This window comes from Cetorhinus maximus, chromosome 14 (genome assembly GCF_964194155.1).
Source record: "Cetorhinus maximus chromosome 14, sCetMax3.hap1.1, whole genome shotgun sequence".
Classification (NCBI taxonomy): Eukaryota; Metazoa; Chordata; class Chondrichthyes; order Lamniformes; family Cetorhinidae; genus Cetorhinus; species Cetorhinus maximus.
The window spans coordinates 114,111,920-114,131,789 of record NC_135892.1 but is presented as its reverse complement, the minus strand read 5'-3'; the positions used below and the strand labels follow the sequence as shown (position 1 = coordinate 114,131,789).

Here is a 19,870-nt window from a genome sequence, read left to right as displayed (position 1 = left end):
ATCGTATCCCTGAGCAGCGCGAGGCTGTCAGAGATCTTCCTGCTGGGTATAGCACAGGTCTGGATCACCAGGCTCCAGGGCAGACTTGACTCGATTGACAATGACCTTGGACAGAATTTTATAGTCCACATTCAACAATGACATGGGTCACCAATTTCTAATTTCCTCCCTTTCCCCCTTGTGCTTGTAGATGAGGGTGATGATGCCTTTCCTCATGGATTCTGACATGCTGCCGGCCAGGAGCATACTCTCGTACACTCCTAGCAGGTCTGGGCCGATCAAGTCCCACAGAGCCGAATAAAACTCCGCCGGCAAGCCGTCGCTTCCGGGAGTTTTACTCTTCTCGAAGGACTCAAGGGCCTTAGTCAGTTTGTCAGGAGTTAGCGGTTTGTCCAGACTCTCCCATGTACTGTCGTCTAAGACCCCTCTGTGATAGAGGACAGGAAGGACTGGGAGGCTGTGCTGTCTGTGGGCTTCACGTCATACAATCCGGCATAAAAGGATTTACTGATCCTCAAAATGTCGGACTGCGATGACTTTACTGAGCCGTCTTCTTCCTTCAGGCTGCTGATCACAGAGCTCTCTCTGTGTACCTTTTGGAAGAAGAAACGTGAGCATGTCTCATCCTGCTCCACGGAGCGGACTCTGGAACGGAAGATGATCTTGGAGGCCTCCGAGGCAAAGAGCAAGGCTTGCTGGCTCTTCACCTCTTGGAGTTCCTCCTTGACATCGACCCCCATCGACTGCAGCCGGAGCAGATTCTGCATGTTTTTCTGGAGTCGGGACATTTCCCTCTGTTCTTTTCTAGCTTTCTGGATGCCTTTGAGGATGAAAAACCTTTTGATGTTTCCCTTGATCGCTTCCCACCAGTGTGTCAGGGTCTCAAAGAGGGGTTTCACGGTTCTCCAACCTTTGTAATCCCTCTTGAGCTCCTCAATGTTCTCCGGGGTCAGCAGTTGCACGTTCAGATTCCATGTCCCCCTGCCCACCCTCTGGTCTTCCTCTAAGTGACAGTCAGCCAGTAGGAGGCAGTGGTCAGAGAAGAACACTGGCTTGACGTCGGTGGATCTGACTGCGAACGCACGGGACACAAACAGGAAGTCTATCCTGGAACGGATGGACCCGTCTGGCCGCGACTAGGTGTATCTACGCTGCGCTCCGTCTGCAGGGTTGCTGAAGACGTCGTGCAGCTTGGCATCCTTAACTGTTTCCATCAGGGATCTGGACGTAGCGTCCAATCTGCTGCCGGCCCTGCCGGATCGTCCAGCCGCATCGATGATGCAGTTGAAGTCACCGCCCAGAATGACCGGCCTGGAGGTCACCAGCAGCAGTGGGAGCTGCTGAAAAACCTCTAGCAGCTCGGCCCCTTGTGACGGGCCATACACGTTAATTAACCGGAGTGGAGCGTTCTTGTACATTACGTCTGCTACGAGGAGGCGCCCGCCCACCACCTCCTTAACCTCGGAGATGGTGAAGTTGCCTCCCCACAGCAGAATACCCAGGCCGGAGGAACGAGAGTCATTTCCTCCCGACCAGATCGATGGCCTATGGGACCACCATCGTGACCAATGCCTGTAGGAGCTGAGGTGCGGTATCGCACACTCCTGCAGAAACATCAAGTCAGCTTTGACCTTGGCAAGGTTTCCATCAGGGATTTGGATCCACTTGAGCTCCTAGTTTCAGAGTTTGAGCGGCGTCTGGAGGCACTGAGGTGTATCCGTGAGGCTGAGAGTTTCGTGGATAGCACATTTTTAGACGTGGTCACCCCACAGCTTACGGAAGTGCAGACAGAGAGGGAATGGGTGACCATCATTCAGAAGGAAGGTGTCAGGCAGGTAGTTAGGAAATCGCCAGGGTGCATCTCGCTTGAGGACTGTTTCTCTGTGTTGGAAAAGGGTGAGAGTGAGGGTCCCTCTGGGGAGTGCAGCCACACTCATGGCACTGTGAGTGGCTCAGCTGCACAGTGGGGGAGGAAAAAGAGGGGAAGAGCAATAGTGGTAGGAGACTCGATAATAAGGGGAACAGACAGGTATTTCTGCGGCTGTAGACGTGACTCCAGGATGGTATGTTGCCTCCCTGATGCCAGGGTCAAGGATGTCACTGAACAGCTGCAGGGCATTCTAAAGGGGGAGGGCAAACAGACAGGGAACGTGATACATATTGGTACCAATGACATAGGTAGAAAGAGGGATGAGGCCCTGCAAGCAGAATTTTGGGGGCTAGGAAATAGATAAAAAACAGGACCTCAAATGTAGTAATCTCTGGATTACTTCTGGTGTCACAAACGAGTGAGTATAGAAATAGACGGTTAGTCCAGATGAATGTGTGGCTGGAGAGATGGTGCAGGAGGGAGGGCTTTAGATTTCTGGGACGTTGGGACCGTTTCTAGGGGCAATGAGACCTGTACAAAGTGGATGGGTTGCACCTGGATCGGAATGGGATCAACATCCTTGCAGGGAGGTTTGCTAATGCTGTTGGGGAGGGTTTAAACTAACTTGGCAGGGGGATGGGATCCTGAAATGAGGTTCAGTAGGGGGAGATGCACAGCCAAAATTAGAAGAGAGAGCAAGTGAGTCTGGAAGGCATAGAAATTATAGACCACTCAAGGCACAAGGGAGTTTGGCAAGGTTGGATGGTATTTATTTTAATGCAAGGAGTCTGACAAAAAAGGCAGATGAGTTGAGGGCACAAATTAACACATGGAAGTATGATGTCATTGCTGTCACAGAGACATGGTTGAGACAGGGGCAGGATTGGTAGCTCAATATTCCAGGATATAGGGTCTTCAGGCGAGACAGGGAAGGAGGTAAAAGAGGAGGGGGTATTGCAATATTTATCAAGGAATCAATTACAGCAGTAAGGAGGGATGACATCTTAGAAGGCTCCTCAAATGAAGCCATATGGGTAGAACTGAAAAACAAAAAAGGAGCAATCACATTGCTGGGAGTGTACTATAGGCCCCCAAACAGTCAGTGAGAAATAGAAGAGCAGATATGTAGGCAAATTTCAGAGAAGTGTAAAAATAATAGGGTAATAATGGTGGGGGATTTCAACTTCCCCAACATTAACTGGGTTAGTCATAGTGTGATAAGTTTAGAGGGAGCAGAATTCTTAAAATGCTCCAGGAGAGCTTTTTAAGCCAGTACGTAGAAGGTCCTACAAGAGAGGGGGCAGTCCTGGACTTAATTTTAGGGGATGAAGCTGGGCAAGTGGTAGAGGTATCAGTAGGGGAGCATTTTGCAGATAGTGATCATAACTCCATTATATTCAAGGTTGTGATGGAAAAGGACAAGGATGGGCCAGAAATCAGAGTTCTAAATTGGGGGAAGGCCGATTTTAATAAGATCAGATATGATTTGGCCAGAATGGACTGGGAGCAGCTACGTTTATGTAAATCTGCTTCAGAGCAGTGGGGCTCATTCAAGAAGGAAATAGGGAGAGTACAGGGCCAACAAATTCCAGTAAAGACAAAGGGTGGGACCAACAAATCCAGGGAACCCTGGATGTTGAAGGATTGGATAAATTGAAAAAGGGAGGCTTATGGCAGATACCGAGGGCTCAAAACAGCGGAAGCCCTAGAGGAGTATAGAAAGTATCGGGGAGAACTTAAAAATGAAATTAGGAGAGCAAAAAGGGGGCATGAGAAAACATTGGCAGGTAAAATAAAGGAAAATCCAAAGTTATTTTACAAGTACATTAAGAATAAGAGGATAACTAGGGAAATAGTAGGGCCCAATAAGGACCATAGTGGTAATTTGTGTGTGGAGCCGGAAGATGTAGGTAGGGTCTTAAATGAATACTTTGTGTTGGTGTTCACAAGTGAGAGGGACGACATGGGTATGGAAATCAGGCAGAAGGATTATGATATAATTAAAGAAATTAGCATAGAAAGGGAGGAGGTTCCAAGTGGCCTGGCAGGCTTAAAAGTAGATAAATCTCAAGGCCCAGATGAAATGTATCCCAGGCTGTTGAGTGAGGCAAGGGAGGAGATAGCAGAGGCGCTGGCAATAATTTTCAATAAATCTCTGGCCACAGGAGTGGTACCAGAGGACTGGAGGACAGCCAATGTGGTACCATTATTCAAGGAGGGAGGAAGGGATAAACCAGGGAACTACAAGCCAGTCAGTCTAACCTCAGTGGTGGGGAAACTATTGGAAGCAATTCTGAGAGACAGAATTAATCTACGCTTGGAGAGGCAGGGATTAATCAAGGACAGTCAGCATGGTTTTGTTAAGGGGAGGTTATGTCTGACCAATTTGATTGAATTTTGCAAAGAGGTGACCAGGTGTGTAAATGAGGACAATGCATTTGATGAGGTCTACTTGGACTTCAGCAAGGCTTTTGATAAGATCCCACATGGGAGACTGATAATGAAGGTTAGAACCCATGGGATCCAAGGCAATTTGGCAAAGGATCCAGAATTGGCTGAGTGGCAGGAAGCAAAGGGTGATGGTCGAGGGGTGTTTTTGTGACTGGATGCCTGTGTCCAGTGGGGTTCCACGGGGATCGGTGTTGGGTCCCTTGCTGTTTGTGTTATATATAAACGATTTAGACTTGAACCTAGGAGGGCTGATCAGTAAGTTCGCAGATAACACAAAAATTGGTGGGGTAATAAATAGTGAGGAGGATAGCCTTAGATTACAGGAAGATATAGATGAGCTCATCAGATGGGCTGATCAGTGGCAAATGGAATTTAATCCGGATAAGTGTGAGTTGATGCACTTGGGCAGGACAAACAAGGCACGGGAATACATGATGAATGATTGGACCCTGGGAAGTACCGAGGATCAGAGGGACCTTGGTGTGCATGTTCACCAGTCCCTTAAGGTAGTGGGACAGGCAGATAAGGTGGTTAAGAAGGCATATGGGATACTTGCCTTTATTAGTCGAGGCATAGAATATAAGAGCAGGGAGGTTATGCTGGAACTGTATAAAACGCTGGTTAGGCCACAGCTGGAGTATTGCGTGCAGTTCTGGAATCTGCATTATAGGAAGGATGTGATTGCACTAGAGAGAGCGCAGAGGGGATTTACCAGGATGTTGCCTGGGCTGGAGAGTTTTAGTTATGAGGAGAGATTGGATAGACTGGGGTTATTTTCCCTGGAGCAGAGGAGATTGAGGGGGGACATGAATGAGGTGTATAAAATTATGAGGCATAGATAGGGTTGACAGGAAGGAACTTTTCCCCTTGGTGGAGGGATCAATAACCAGGGGCCATAGATTTAAGGTAAGGGGCAGGAGGTTTAGACAGGAGGTGAGGAAGAATTTTTTCACCCAGAGGGTGGTGGGAATCTGGAGCTCACTGCCTGGAAGGGTGGTAGAGGCAGAAACCCTCATAACATTTAAGAAGTATTTGGATGTGCACTTGCGATGCCATGGCATAGAAGGCTATGGGCCTAGTGCTGGAAAATGGGATTAGACTAGTTAGGTATTTGTTTGACTGGCGCAGACTCGATGGGCCGAAGGGCCTTTTTCGGTGCTATAGACCTCTTTGACTCTATGACACTACAAGGTAATCCAAGGTCGCAACACATCGCGTAGTAGATTTAATGCTACACACATTTATGGATACAATCTTAATCCTCATTTTTAAAGCATTTTGTCGCTTACCAAACCTGTTGTCTTTGCGAGTTCCAGACCTTTGGTCTGCTCCTGCATACCCAGAGTGTTCACAAATTGACTCTCTTTGAATGAGCTGAGAAACTGCCCTGGACCACCCCTTTGGAGATGTTCCGTTCAGTTGGCGTCTGGGGGTTCGTACAAGGAGCGAGGCTTGAATTGTTCTCTGTTGGAGAAGTCTCTCCGATCCTCTCCCCCTCTGGGGCGTTGCTGCTCCTGGCTTCCCGGAGCTGGGGTGTGCTGAGCGCTTCACTGCTCCCAGATTCCTGGGGCTGGGGTGCACTGGCCTCTTCGGGTTGTGGGCAAAGTTGGGGTGCGCTGGTCTCCTCATTGTCTCCAATGTTCTGGAGCTCGGGTGTCTCGTCCTCCAACTCCCTAGAGCTTTGCCACTTCTTCTGTAGGTGCCGCTATTGCCCTCCTTCGTCCGAAGAGCAGCTGCCCTTGTCATCCGTGTCGGATGGGAGACGCCTCTTGCCACTTGTCTGGGAAGTGGCTTGGTCCCTTCTTAGCCCCTTCTTCCTTTTGGCTCTCTTCACCAGCTGCCACTCCCCCTGCTGATTTTCTGCTGCTTCCTCCTCCTCCATTGATTCGCTCTCCTGAGGAGTGGGAGGTTCAGGGGGCAGTGCTGTTGATTGGCTGTCTGCTGCCTCAAACTTTTCCTTCATCTTGTCTCTCTCTGTGTCCTCCTTTGTCCCATTGTTCTCGCTGGAGGCCACGGTGGTTGGAGGGTTGCAAGTGTCCTTGGCAGCAGTGACATTGACCATTTCATCTGCTTCACCCTCATTGGTTTTGACTGCCTGTGCATAAGCGAGGCAGCGTTTGGGGCAGGTCCTGTAGAGGTGAGCTGCCTCGCCACACAGGTTGCAGCACTTAGTCTGTTTGCAGTCCTTTGTCTAGTGCCCTTCCTGTTTGCAGTTCTTGCAGAGGGCGGCGCTGCAGTTGGCCGCCACATGACCAGACTTGCCACTTGAGCGACAAAGTTTGGGCTGCCCAGCGTAGACAAGGTAGCCACGGCTTCCCCCGATAGCGAAGCTGGAAGGAGGGTGGATGATGGCTCCCTTACCATCGGTCTTGAACGTGACCTTGACCTGGCGTTTGCTGGTCCAAATCCTGAAGGCGTCTCTAACCTCGGTGCGGCTCCCAACCTTGTCGACGTACCTGGCGAGGAAGGTGAACACGTCGGCGACAGGGACATGGGGGTTGTAGAGGTGCAGAGTCACCACACGGTCCCGTTGCAACAGCAGAGCAAAGGGTGGTTCCACCATTAGGATCCTCATCTCCGGCTGGTCTCTCTTCTCCATGAACACCTTCAGGAACTTGACGCAGGCAGCCACGCTCCTGAAGGTCACGTCGAAGTATCCAGCGCTGGGGAAGTCCTGCACGCAGTAGATCTCCACAGTTTCAAATCCACACGACTCCAAAAGGACTTGCTTCATGAAGAAGGCACGATCCATGGGTGTTCCTCCTTCGCTGTTCTTCACCACCACACTAACGGTGTTACGTACTCCCTGGTTTGGGGCTCTACTGGTTGCAGCCATCACCCCCTAAAGCTCCTGATGTTAGGTACTGAAGCCTGCACATGTAGAAGAAATTGACAAGAACAGATACTACACTTGATCTTAGCCAAAAGACCGAGAAGCCAAAATGCCTCTTAGTATATCACTGTTCTTTCACTGTCGCTGGGTCAAAATCCTGGAACTCCCTCCCTAACAGCGCTGACAATTGGGGGTGGGCAATAAATGCTGGCCTAGCCAGCAATACCCACATCCCATGAATGAATAAAAGAACAGCAGCACTGTTTTGGTGAGAATTACCATAACAATAAAGAAATACTTGTTAAGTAACATTTCCTGTGGATAAAGGACAGATCTTAAAATGCAAATTTAGGAACTTTTGTAAACAGGTTTAGACCAAACTCAGGATGATGGGACCTTTGCCCCCTTGGACCATCTCTGAATTTTAAACAGCTTTGAATTAAGATCCGCCTCATCCAAATTCACTGCAGGGTACCTCCTCACAGGCAGTGCCTTTATCATGAGACAGAATTATTCAGTAAAGGAACTGGCACTCTGTGAAGGATCTGTGTGAAGGGTCTGCGCTTGGGTTAACCCAATGACCATGCAGCGAGTGAGCTGATGTGAAACCTATATATTCAGATAGCAGCTTTCCCCTCCACACCAGACCCCCCAAATTCCCATCACAGAGCTCCGCAGCCAACGAGAGTTACAACCTCAGTCAACAGTGACCTCCACTGCCACCACCCCATCCTGGCTGCTCGCTTGGGGTAGGCAGCACACCCAGTGCAAGCTCCCAAACTGACTGTGCTGGTACTTGGTGGCTGAGTAGCACAGGGTGCTTGGAGATAGTTAAATCCTCACTGCTGCTACAATGTTGACGCGGGAGCACTCAGTCTGTGGTCAGCAATGTAATGTTACCATCAATAAGTTAGAATGGAACCACTTACATACATTTCTCGGAATAGATTGTGCAGAATAACCACAACAAGGAAATCCTAGTCATTATATTCCTTAAATGAGGAATAGGGGAATTAATGAAAATTTATGAATGACTCACAGGCAGGAATCTAAGCATTTAGTCAATGATGGTTTATAAATAGAATAACAGACACTCAAAAGTGAGGTACAGACTGGAATCTAATCGAGGGGTTCCAGGGGCTGGCTGGTTGGAGGGTGGGGAGTCTGAGACAATCCAACCATCCTTGACGTTCAATGGCATTAACGTCACTGAATCGTCCACTGTCAACATCCTGGGGGTTTCCGTTGACCAGACTTTGGAACTGGGCCAGCCATATAAATACTGTGGCTACAAGAGCAGGTCAGAGTCTGCGGTGAGTAACTCACCTCCTGACTCCCCAAAGCCTGTCCACTATCTACAAGACACAAGTCAGGAGTGTGATGGAATACTCTCCACTTGCCTGGATGAGTGCGGCTCCCACAACACTCAAGAAACAGTCGCTTGATTGGCAGCCCTTCCACAAACACTCACATCCTCCACCTCCGACACACAGTGGCTGCAGCGTGTACCATCTACAAGACGCACTGCAGGAACTCACCAAGCCTCCTTAGACAGCACCTTCCAAACCCACAACCACTACCACCTAGAAGGATGAGGGCAGCAAATACATGGGAACATCACCACCTGGAAGATCCCCTCTTGCTGCACGATTCCTAGCTCCTGACCTGCTCTTGTAACCACAGTATTTATATGGCTAGCCCAGTTCAGTTCCTGGTCAATGGTAACCCCCAAGATGTTGATAGTGGGGATTTAGTGATAGTAATGCCATTGAATGTCAAGGGGTGATGGTTAGGTTCTCTCTTGTTGGAGATGATCATTGCCTGGCACTTGTGTGGCGTGAATGTTACTGGCCACTTGTCAGCTTCAGTATCTGAGGAATCACAAATGGTGCTGAACATTGTGCAATCATCTGCAAACATCCCCACTTCTCACCTTAGGATGGAAGGAAGGTCATTGATGAAGCAGCTGAAGATGGTTGGGCCGAGGACACTACCCTGAGGAACTCCTGCAGTGATGACCTGGAACTGATATGATTGTCCTCCAACAACCACAAGCGTCTTCCTTTGTGCTAGGTATGACTCCAACCAGCGGAGAACTTTTCCCCTGATTCCCATTGACTTCAGTTTGCTAGGGTTCCTTGATGCCACACTCGGTCAATTGCTGCCATGAAGTCAAGGGCAGTCACTCTCACCTCACCTCTAGGGTTCAGCTTTCAGCTCCTTTGTTCATGTTTGAATAAGCCTGCAATAAGGTCAGGAGCTGAGTGACTCTGGCAGAACCCAAACTGAGCACCAGTGAGCAGGTTATTGCTAAGCAAGTGCCGCTTGATAGCACTGTTGATGACCCCTTCCATTACTTTACTGATGATCGAGAGTAGACCGACCGATGGGGCAGTAATTGGCCGGGTTGAATTTATCCTGCTTTTTATGTACAGAACATACCTGGGCGATTTTCCACAGAGCCGGGTAGAAGCCAGTGTTGTAGCTGTACTGGAACAGCTTGGATAGGGGTGTGGCAAGTTCTGGAGCACAAGTCTTCAGTACTATTGCCGGTATATTGTCATGGCCCATAGCCTTTGTACTATCCAGTGCCTTCAGCTGATTCTTGATATCACCTGGCACAAATCGAACTGGTTGAAGACCTGGCATTTGTGATGCTGGGGACCTCCGGAGGAGACCGAGATGAATCATCCACTCGGCACTTCTGGCTGAAGATTGCTGCAAATGCTTCAGCCTTATCTTTTGCACTGATGTGCTGGGCTTCTCCATCATTGACAAAGGGGATATTTGTGGAGCCTCCTCCTCCAGTGAGTTGTCTATTCACGACAGGATGTGGCAGGACTGCAGAGCTTAGATCTGATCCATTGGTTGTGGGATCGCTTAGCCTTGACTATCATTTACTGCTTATGCTGTTTGGCACACAAGTACTTCTGTCTTATAGCTTCACCAGGTTGAGACCTCGTTTTTAGGTATGCCTGATGCTGCTCCTGGCATGCCCTCCTGCACTCTTCATTGAACCAGGGTTGATCCCTGGCTTGGTGGTAATGATAGAGTGGGGGATATGCTGGGCCATGAGGTTACAGATTGTGTTCGAGTACAATTCTGCTGCTGCTGATGGCCCACAGCGCCTCATAGCTGCCTCGTCTTGAGTTGCTTGATCTGTTCAAAATCTATCCCATTTAGCACGGTGGTACTTTTTAAGAATTATTCATTCAGGGGATGTGGGCTTCACTGGCTGGGCCAGCATTTACTGCCCATCTCTAATTTCCCTTGAGAAGGTGGTGGTGAGCTGCCTTCTTGAACCGCTGCAGTCCATGTGGTGTAGGTACACCCACAGTGCTGTTAGGAAGGGAGTTCCAGGATTTTGACCCAGCGACAGTGAAGGAACGGCAATATATTTCCAAGTCAAGGTGGTGAGTGACTTGGAGGGGAACTTCCAGGTGGTGGTGTTCCCTTGTATCTGTTGCCATTATCCTTCTAGATGGTAGCAGTCATGGGTTTGGAAGGTGCTGCCTAAGGAGCCTTGCCACACTTTCACCCTTCTACTGCCACACAACATGATGGAGGGTATCCTCAATGTGAAGACAGGACTTTTTCTCCACAAGAAGTGTTCGGTGGTCACTTCAACCAATGCTGTCATGGGCAGATGCATCTGTGGCAGGCAGGGTGGTGAGGACGAAGGCAAATATGTTTTTCCCTCTTGTTGGTTCCCACACCACCTGCCGCAGACCCAGTCTAGCAGCTATGTCCTTTAGGACTCAGCCAGCTCGGTCAGTAGTTGTGCTATATATAGAATAACAGATATCTGGCATTGAGATGCAGTTTGGAATCTAATTGAGGTATTTGTGCAGTTTAGATATAGAATAACAGATACCCGAGAGTGGGTTACAGACTAGAATCCACTCGAGGGGTTTGGGGTGGTTATTCATAGAATCACAGAATTGTTACATCGCAGAAGGAGGTCATTCATCCCATCGTGTCTGCACTGGCTCTCCTAATGAGCAATTCACCTAGTTCCATTCTCCTGCCTTCTCCCCGTAACCTTGCACATTCTTCCTTTCTCGATAAAGGTCTATTTCCTTTGAATGCTTCAAGTGAATCTGCCTCCATTGCACCCTGGGGAAGTGCATTCCAAACCCTAACCACTTGCTGATTTAAGAAGTTTTTTCTTATATCGCTTTTGCCTCTTTTACCAATTACGTTAAATCTGTGCCCTCTCCTTTTCAAACCTTTCATGAGTGGGAACAGTTTCTCCCTATCTACTCTGTTCAGACCCCTCATGATTTTGAATACCTCTATCAAATCTCCTCTCAGCCTTCGCTTCTCCGAGGAAAACAGTCCCAACTTCTCCAAGATGAAAGCAAAATACTGCAGATGCTGGAAATCTGAAATAAAAACAGAAAATGCTGGAAAAACACAGCAGGTCTGGCAGCATCTTTGGAGAAAGAAACAGAGTTAACATTTTGAGTCCAATATGACTCTTCTTCTTCAGAATCACACAGACTCGAAACATTAACTCTGTTTCTCTCTCCGCAGATGCTTCCAGACCTGCTGAGTCTTTCCGGCATTTTCTGTTTTTATCCCAACTTCTCTAATCTATCTTCATAACTCAAGTTCCTCATCCCTGCAACCATTCTTGTGAATCTTTTCTGTACTCTCTCCAATGCCTTCACATCCTTCCTAAAGTGTGGCACCCAGAACTGGACACAATACTCCAGCTGACACTGAATTAGTGCTTTATACAATTTAAACATAACCTCCTGCCTTGTGCTCTATGCCCCTATTAATAAAGCCCAGGATACTGTGTGCTTTATTAATTGCTCTCCCAACCTGTCTGGCCAACTTCAAATGACTTATGCACATATATACACATATATGCTCCTGAGTACTGCTTAGAATTGTACCCTTTATTTTATATTGTCTCTCCATGTTCTTCCTACCAAAATGAATCACTTCACATTTCTTGATATTAAACTTCATCTGACACCCATTCCACCAATTTGAATTTCTGCATTATCCTCCTCACAGTTCACAATGCTTCCGCAAAGTTTGAAATTGTGCCCTGTACACCAAGGTCTAGGTCATTAATATCTGTCAGGAAACGCAAGGAACCCAACATTGCCCCCTGGGGGACTCCACTAGTAACTGTCCTCCAGCTCGAAAAACATCTGTTAGCCACTACTCTCTGTTTCATGTCACTCAGCCAATTCTGTATCCATGGTGCCACTGTCCCTTTTATTTCATGAGCTATAACTTTGCTCTCAAATCTGTTGTGAGGCACTGTATCAAATGCCTTTTGGAAGTCCATGTACACCACATCAACAGATTTGCCATCATCAACCCTTTTCGTTACCTCTTCTAAAAACCCCAGCAAGTCAGTTAAACAGTTTTCCCTTAACAAATCCTTGCTGACTTTCCTTGATTAACCAACATTTGTCCATGTGACTATTAATTTTGTCTCAAATTATTGTTTCTCAAAGTTTTTCCAGCACTGAAGTTAAGCTGACTGACCTGTAGATGCTGGGTTTATCCTTACACCCTTTTTTGAACAAGGGTGTAACATTTGAAATTCTCTAGTCCTCTGGGACCATCCCGAGTCTCAAAAAGACTGAAAAATTATGGCCAGTGTCTCTGCAATTTCCACTCTCACTTCCCTCAGTACCTTGGATGCATCTCATCCGGTCCTGGTGCCTTATCAACTTTAAGCACAGACAGCCTATCCAGTACCCCCTCCATATCAATTTTAAACACTTCTCATGTCTGAATTACCTCCTCTTTAATCATGGCCTGGGTAACATCTTCTTCCTTGGTAAAGACCGATGCAAAGTATTCATTTAACACCTGTGTGATATCCAGACTCGCTACAGACTGTATAATACCCAGGCAGGCTACAGACTGAGTAATACGCAGATGTGCTACAGACTGTGTAATACCCAGACAGGCTACATACTGTGTAATACCCAGACAGGCTACATACTGTGTAATACCCAGGCAGGCTACAGACTGAGTAATACGCAGACAGGCTACAGTCTGTGTAATGACCAGACTGGCTACAGACTGTGTAATACCCAGACAGGCTACAGTCTGTGTAATGACCAGACTGGCTACAGACTGTTTATTACTGAGGCAGGCTACAGACTGTGTGATAACCAGACTCACTATAGACTGTATAATACCAAGACTCACCTCAGACTGTATAATGCCCAGACCGGCTACAGACTGCGTGATATCCAGACTCGCTGCAGATAGTGCAATACACAGACAGGCTACAGAGTGTGTAATACCCAGAAATTCTACAGACTGCGTGATATCGAGACTCGGTACAGAAAGTGCAATACCCAGACCCACTACAGACTGTGTGATACCCAGACTCACTACAGACTGTATAATGCCCAGAAAGGCTACAGACTGTTTAAAACCCAGATTCACTACGGACTGTGGAATACCCAGTCAGGCTACAGACTGTCTAATACCCAGACAGGCTACAGACTGTAGAATAACCAGACTCGCTAGAGTCTGTGTAATACCCATACTCACTATAGACTGTGTCATCCCCAGGATCGTTACAGACTGTGTAATATCCAAACTCGCCACAGACTGTGTAATACCCAGACTCACTACAGTTTGTGTAATAGCCAGAATCGCTACAGACTGTGTAAATCCCAGACGCACTACAGGCTGTGTAATACGCAGACTCGCTACAGACTGTGTAATACCCAGACAGGCAACAGACCGTGTAATAATCTGACTCGCTACAGCCTGTGTAATACCCAGACAGGCTACAGACTGTGTAACAACCAGGCTCGCTACAGACTGTGTAATACCAAGACAGGCTACAGACTGTGTAATGCCCAGGCTTGCTACTGACTGTGTAATACTCAGACTCACTACAGCCTGTGTAATACCCAGACTCGCTACAGAATATGTAATGCCGAGACTCGCTACAGGCTGTGTACTAACCAGTCTTGCAACAGACTGTGTGATACCCAGACTCACTACAGAACGTGTAATGCCGAGACTCACTACAGACAGTGTAATACCCAGACTCACGACAAACTGTGTAATAACCAGAATCACTACAGACTGATTAATACCCAGACAGGCTACAGACTGTGTAATAACAAGACTCGCTAGACACTGTGTGGTACCCAGACTCGCTACAGACTGCCTAATACCCAGACACGCTATAGACTGTGTAATGACCAGGATCGCTACAGCCTGAGTAATACCCAGACAGGCTACAGGCTGCGTAATAACCAGACTCGCTACAGACTGTGTAACACCCAGACAGGCTACAGACCATTGATAACCAGAAAGGGTATAGACTGTGTAACATACAGACCTGCTACAGACTGCATAATACCCAGACAGGCTACCAACTGTGTAACATCCAGACTCACTACAGTCTGTCTAATACCCAAACACGCTACAGAATGTGTAATACTTAGGGAGACTACAGCCTGTGTAACATCCAAACTCACTACAGACTGTGTAATACCAAGACCCACCTCAGACTGTGTGATGCCCAGGCAGGCTACAGATTGTGTGATACCCAGACTCACTACAGATAGTGTAATACCCAGACAGGCTACAGACTGTACTACCCAGAAAGGTTACAGATTGCATGATATCCAGACTTGCTACAGTCTGTGCAATATCCAGACCCACTACAGACTGTGTGATACCCAGAAAGGTTACAGACTGTTTAAAACCCAGACTCACTACAGACTGTGGAATACCCAGTCAGACTCGCTAGAGTCTGTGTAATACCCAGACTCACTACAGATTGTGTAATGGCCAGAATCGCTACAGACTGTGTAAATCCCAGACGCACTACAGGCTGTGTAATACGCAGACTCGCTACAGACTGTGTAATACCCAGACAGGCAACAGACTGTGTAATTACCTGACTCGCTACAGCCTGTGTAATACCCAGACAGGCTACAGACTGTGTAACAACCAAGCTCGCTACAGACTGTGTAATACCCAGACTCGCTACAGCCTGTGTAATACCCAGACTCACTACAGAACGTGTAATGCCGAGACTCACTACAGACAGTGTAATACCCAGACTAACGACAGACTGTGTAATAACCAGAATCGCTACAGACTGTGTAATACCCAGACAGGCTACAGACTGTGTATTAACAAGACTCGCTAGAGACTGTGTGGTACCCAGACTCGCTACAGACTGCCTAATACCCAGACACGCTATAGACTGTGTAATACCCCGACACACTGCAGACTGTGTAATACCCAGACAGGCTACGGACTGTGTAATACCCAGACTCCCTACAGACTGTAATACCCAGACAGGCTACAGACCGTTGATAACCAGAACGGGTATAGACTGTGTAACATCCAGACTCACCACAGTCTGTCTAATACCCAAACAGGCTACAGAATGTGTAATACTTAGAGAGACTTCAGCCTGGGTACCGTCCAAACTCACTACAGACTGTGTAATACCAAGACTCACCTCAGACTGTGTGATGCCCAGACAGGCTACAGATTGTGTGATATCCAGACTCGTTACAGATAGTGTAATACCCAGACAGGCTGCAGACTGTGTACTACCCAGAAAGGTTAAAGACTGCGTGATTTCCAGACTTGCTACAGCCTGTGCAATACCCAGACCCACTACAGACTGTTTGAAACCCAGACTCGCTACGGACTGTGTAATAACCAGACTTGTCACAGACTGTGTCATACCCAGACTCACTGCAGACTGTGTAATACCCAGACAGGCTACAAGCTGTGTAATACCCAGACAGGCTACAGACTGTGTAATGACCAGACTGGCTACAGACTGTTTATAACCCAGACAGGCTACCGACTGTGTAACATCCAGACTCACAACGGACTCGCTAATTCCCAGACAGGCTACAGAATGTGTCACATCCAGTCTCTATACAAATTAAGTAATACCCAGACAAGCTACAGACTGTGTAATACCCAGACTCACTGCAGACTGTGTAATACCCAGACTTGAACACAGGCTGTGCAATACCCAGACGGGCTACATACTGTGTAATACCCAGAAAGGCTACAGACTGTGTAATTCCCAGACAGGCTACAGACTGTGTAATTCCCAGACAGGCTACAGACTGGGTAATACCCAGGATCACTACAGACTGTGTAACACCCCGACAGGCTGTGGACTGTGTAATACTTAGACAGGTGACACGCTGAGTAATAGTAAGACAGGCCACACACTATGTAATACCCAGACACGCCACAGACTGTGTAATACCCAGACAGATTAAAGACTGTGTAATACCCAGACTCACTGCAGACCGTGTAATACTCAGACTCATTATAGACTTTGTAACACCCAGACTCACTACAGACTGTGTAATACTCAGACTCATTATAGACTGTGTAACACCCAGACTCACTACAGACTGTGTAATACCCAGGCAGGCTACAAGCTGTGTAATATCCAAACTTGCTATGGAACGTGTAATACCCAGACAGGCTACAGAATGTGTAATACTTAGACAGGCTACAGACTGTGTAATATCCAGACTACTGCAGACTGTATAATACATAGGCTTGCTAATGACTATGTAAAACCCAGACAGGCAACAGACTGTGTAACACCCAAACTTGCTACAGACTGTGTAATACCCAGACATGCCACAGACTGTGTAATATCCAGACTGGCTACAGACTGTGTAATAGCCAGACAGGCTACACACTATGTAATACCCAGACTCGACACAGATTGTGTAATACCTAGACTCACTACAGACTGTGTAATACCCATGCAGGCTACTGACTGTGTAATATTCAGACTGACTACAGGCTGCGTAATCCACAGACAGGCTGCTGATTGTGTAACATCCAACCTCGCTACGGAATGTGTAATTCCCAGACAGGCTAAAGAACACTGAGACAGGCTACATACTGTGTAACATCCAGGCTAGTTACAGGCTGTGTAATACCAAGGCAGGCTACAGACTGGGTAATACCCAGACAGGCTACAGACTGTGTAACATCCCGACAGGCTGCAGACTGTGTAATACTTAGACAGGCAACACGCTGAGTAATAGTTAGACAGGCCACACACTATGTAATACCCAGACATGCCACAGACTGTGTAATACCCAGACAGATTAAAGACTGTGTAATACCCAGACTCACTGCAGACTGTGTAATACCCAGACTCACTACAGACTGTGTAATACCCAGACATGCCGCAGACTGTGTAATATCCAGACTGGCTACAGACTGTGTAATACTTAGACAGGCTACAGGCTGTGTAACTTCCAGACTCGTTGCAGACTGTGTAATATCCAGACTACTACAGACTGTATAATACATAGGCTTGCTAAAGACTATATAAAACCCAGACAGGCAACAGACTTTGTAATACCCAGACTCGCTACAGACTGTGTAATACCCAGACATGCCGCAGACTGTGTGATATCCAGACTGGCTACAGACTGTGTAATACCCAGACAGGCTACAGAATGTGTAATACTTAGACAGGCTACAGGCTGTGTAACTTCCAGACTCGTTGCAGACTGTGTAATATCCAGACTACTACAGACTGTATAATACATAGGCTTGCCAAAGACTATATAAAACCCAGACAGGCAACAGACTTTGTAATACCCAGACTCGCTACAGACTGTGTAATACCCAGACATGCCGCAGACTGTGTGATATCCAGACTGGCTACAGACTGTGTAATACCCAGACAGGGTACAGAATGTGTAATACCTAGGCAGGCTACAGGCTGTGTAACTTCCAGACTCATTGCAGACTGTGTAGTTCCCAAACAGTCTACAAAATGTGCAGTTCTTTGAAAGGCTACAGACAGTGTAATACCCAGACTCACTGCAGACTGTGTAACACCCAGGATCACTACACACTGTCTAATCCCCAGACAGGCTACATACTATGTATACCCAGACTCGCCACAGATTGTGTAATTCCCAGACAGGCTAAAGAATACTGAGACAGGCTACAAACTGTGTAACATCCAGGCTAGTTACAGACTGTGTAATACCAAGGCAGGCTACAGACTGTTTAATACCCAGACAGGCTACAGAATGTGTAATACTTAGACAGGCAACACGCTGAGTAATAGTTAGACAGGCCACACACTTTGTAATACCCAGACATGCCACAGACTGTGTAATACCCAGACAGATTAAAGACTGTGTAATACCGAGACTCACTACAGACTGTGTAATACCCAGACTCACTACAGACTGTGTAACACCCAGACTCACTACAGACTGTGTAATACCCAGGCAGGCTACAAGCTGTGTAATATCCAAACTTGCTACGGAATGTGTAACACCCAGACAGGCTACAGACTGTGTAATACTTAGACAGGCTACAGACTGTGTAATACCCAGACAGGCTACAGACTGTAACATCCAGGCTCGTTACAGACTGTGTAATACCCGGACAAGCTACGGATGGGTAATATCCAGACAGGCTACAGACAGTGTAATACCCAGACACACTGCAGACAGTGTAATACCCAAACACACTGCAGACAGTGTAATACCCAAACACACTGCAGACAGTGTAATACCCAGACGCGCTACAGACAGTGTAATACCCAGACACACTGCAGACAGTGTAATACCCAGACACACTGCAGACAGTGTAATACCCAGACGCGCTACAGACGGTGTAATACCCAGACACACTGCAGACAGTGTAATACCCAGACGTGCTACAGACAGTGTAATACCCAGACACACTGCAGACAGTGTAATACCCAGACGCGCTACAGACTGTGTAATAACCAAACTCGCTACAGACTGTGTAATAACCAAACTCGCTACAGACTGTGTAATAACCAAACTCGCTACAGACTGTGTAATACCCATACAGGCTACAGGCTGTTTAATATCCAGACTCACTACGCACTGAGTAATACCCTGACAGTCCACCAACTATGTAACATCCAGACTCGCTACAGACTGTGTAATACCCAGACAGGCTACAGAATGTGTAATACTTAGACAGGCAACATGCTGAGTAATAGTTAGACAGGCCACACACTTTGTAATACCCAGACATGCCACAGACTGTGTAATACCCAGACAGATTAAAGACTGTGTAATACCGAGACTCACTACAGACTGTGTAATACCCAGACTCACTACAGACTGTGTAACACCCAGACTCACTACAGACTGTGTAATACCCAGGCAGGCTACAGACTGTGTAATATCCAAACTTGCTACGGAATGTGTAACACCCAGACAGGCTACAGACTGTGTAATACCCAGGCAGGCTACAGACTGTGTAATACCCAGACAGGCTACAGACTGTGTAATACCCAGGCAGGCTACAGACTGTGTAACATCCAGGCTCGTTACAGACTGCGTAATACCCAGAATCGCTACAGGCTGTGTAATACCCAGGGAGGCAACGGGCTGTTTAATATCCAGATTCACTACGCACTGTGTAATACCCAGACAGGATACAGACTGTGTAATATCCAAATTTGCTACAGATTGTGTAATACCCAGACAGGCTGCCAACTCTGTAACATCCAAACTCACTACGGACTATTTAATACCCAGACAGGCTACAGAATGTGTAACATCAAGGCTCGTTACAGACTGTGTAATACCCAGCCAGGCTACAGACTGTGTAATACCCAAACTCACTGCAGACAGTGTAATACCCAGACTCACTGCAGACAGTGTAATACCCAGACTCACTGCAGACAGTGTAATACC

The 19,870-nt window shown here is 47.3% G+C and overlaps 1 pseudogene; it reads right to left on the bottom strand.

Annotated features, from left to right (window-relative positions):
* Positions 1-7,164: 7,164 nt before the first annotated feature.
* On the bottom strand, positions 7,165-7,262 carry LOC144690240 (U2 spliceosomal RNA; annotated as a pseudogene).
* Positions 7,263-19,870: the final 12,608 nt, after the last annotated feature.